Source organism: Chenopodium album, chromosome 18 (assembly GCF_948465745.1).
Source record: "Chenopodium album chromosome 18, dcCheAlbu1.1, whole genome shotgun sequence".
Lineage (NCBI taxonomy): Eukaryota > Viridiplantae > Streptophyta > Magnoliopsida > Caryophyllales > Amaranthaceae > Chenopodium > Chenopodium album.
In genome coordinates this window covers 1,048,598-1,051,273 of record NC_137851.1, presented here as the reverse complement: position 1 = coordinate 1,051,273, position 2,676 = coordinate 1,048,598, and the positions used below count along the sequence as shown (strand labels likewise).

Below are 2,676 nucleotides of genomic sequence, written 5' to 3'. Positions count from 1 at the left end.
GTAAGTCTTGCATCAGACCAATCAATGTACTTTGCAATCGAGCGCAATTTAACAACACTTTCATCAACTATGTCAAGACCATCCCTTACAATTAAATTCAAAATATGAGTTGCACATCTAACATGAAGAAACTTGCCATCACATGGCAGAGAATGAGATTGTAGCAAATCTTTCCTAAGCTCATCAACCATAACATCATTTGCCGAAGCATTATCAATTTTTAAATAATTTTAAATTTTACTGAACAATAGCTTTGTTTTCTCAAAGACCCAATTCATTTCAAAGTAACAAACTTACAAACCTACATCAAATGGAAGTACCTATATTCTGTAATATAACAAACAAAATGAAAATAGCAACAAGGTACAAGACAAGTAACATCTAACCTTAAACATGGGAGGGTCCAATTGTACTGTTTTCCGCCTCCCTTTGGATACTTCCTGCAATGAATTAAGTTGTAACATTCAAAAGGGGAATCTTATATATAAATCCCAATTATAATAAGCCTCCATTTACCTTTTCTTCCGGAGGACCTGACCATCCTGCTCCTCTTCACCAACCTAAAACAAAGCCAACTAAGTACACCAACTCTAAAGCAAATCTGAACACAATGAACAACAAACATACCAATTTCTCTAACACATCAAAACATGAACGTCTACGCTTACAATTGCCTTCAGACATTCACACAATCCTGGACATCGCAACGGCATTAATTCATCTATATTACTTTCCCAATAACTTAACAAACGCTACATATTTCACTAATTAGAATCAGTAATTCATGCATTCAATTGAACAAATAATCATATAATACAATTCAATCGACGGAATAATGATACCCTAGATACCACAATTAACCTAAGTGTTATAGCCATTTCACACTAATTTCGTGGATGACCCTTCTAATGGGTACAAGTCATATACCCAAATTCAAGAAAATCGAATGTAAAAAGCAAATAGATTAAGAGTATTAAGTTACCTGACTCCGATACAATACCCAAATTTACTTCAGATCGAAGAACAGCTTGCGAAGAACTCTTCACCACCAACCTCCTGAAAATCTTCGTCCATTGACTTAACTCAACCAGAGTTAGTTGTGTTTGGTTTTACCGTGGTAACTCTTAGCGGTATAAACATTAACTCCGTCAAAAGTTGCTGTTATCCCAAATGTAAAGCTGGACATCAAACAACCAGTCATACAAACACGTGGTATCAAAAAACACAACTCATACCCTGGTTATTACGATAATGCCCCGAAGAGAAACGTTCTTTGTTTCTCATGAAGAGTAACAGGGAATTACCGTTTGGTGCTGTATTCAAAGGGGTGCTTGAAGAGCTTCAATCAACAGTAGCCATCAAGGTGTTTAATCTACAAAATCACGGTGCTTTCAAGAGTTTCATGGCTGAATGTGGAGTTACTCGTAACATCAGACACCGGAATCTTCTCAAAGTTGTAACAGCTTGCTCAAGTGTGGATTATCAAGGCAGAGATTTCAAAGCTTTAGTTTATGAGTACATGGCTAATGGAAGTTTGGATGATTGGTTACATCCTCCAAATTCAATCAATGGGGTTGAGGAAAAAAATAATAGCCACTTAAGTCTTTGCCAAAGACTTGACATTGCAGTTGATGTTGCATTTTCTTTGGATTATCTTCATAACCATTGTGGTGTCTCCATAGTTCACTGTGACCTCAAGCCCAGCAATGTTCTCCTTGATGACGAAATGGTAGCTCATGTCGGTGACTTTGGCCTAGCCAAGTTCCTCTCAAAAGGCAACAATGACGACTCTCATTCCAATCAATCTAGTTCTATTGGAGTTAGAGGTACCATCGGTTATGCTCCTCCAGGTAACCAGCTAATGCTCCTATCTCTAGCTATATTTAAAACTATATAAATTATGTATTTATTGTATTTTAGTTATTTGTATCACATGTTTAGCTCATAAGTTACATGTTATTATCCTAATAACTTTGGAGGCACTATATATGCAGAGTATGGTGTGGGAAATAAAGTGACCACTAGCGGCGATGTCTACAGCTTTGGGATTCTATTACTGGAAATGATTACAGGAAAGAGGCCTTCTGATGACATGTTTAAAGGGAGACTAACCTTACATGACTTTGTCAGAGAAGCTTTGGCTGGAGATGTTGTCGAGATTCTGGATCATGTCCTTCTTGAAGACATAGACTGTCCAGATAGCAGCTTGATGTTGGAGGCCCTAACTTGTATACTCGAAATAGCACTTTCCTGCTCGAATGAGGTCCCAGCAGAAAGGTTAGACATGAGTACTGTTTCCGCAAAGCTATCATCAATAAAAAAACAAGCTCCTTGGAACTCGAATACAACAACGAAGGAGAATTCGAGGAGGTAATTTATTAAGCACTTCATTTCCCTCACTTTTGGTTCATGATTATTCCTGTAACAATCAACTTCTGTACATTTTCTAATTGATTTATATTCTTTTATTCTTGGTAGAGGGACACGATGGTGATCGATTAGTGTGTTAACACTTTCATTTGCGCGCCCATGGGCACGTTGGTGCATTTGTGATTTGATGGTCATGACGAAGAAGATGAGTTCATATGCTTTAGTGTCTTCTTGTAACTAATACTCCGTTCTACTTATGAGTTTTGACTCAGGATCAGAACAAATCTAGTTCAGAATGTAGTTTAA

At 37.3% G+C, this 2,676-nt stretch overlaps 1 long non-coding RNA gene across 1 annotated transcript; it reads right to left on the bottom strand.

The window, feature by feature from the left end:
- Positions 1 to 274: 274 nt before the first annotated feature.
- LOC145591108 (uncharacterized) lies at positions 275 to 1,291 on the bottom strand. Its single transcript, XR_014102246.1, has 3 exons — positions 983 to 1,291; positions 517 to 560; positions 275 to 440 (listed from the first exon to the last, which is right to left on the bottom strand). It is a non-coding gene; the product is annotated as an uncharacterized LOC145591108 (long non-coding RNA).
- Between the last annotated feature and the right edge of the window lie 1,385 nt (positions 1,292 to 2,676).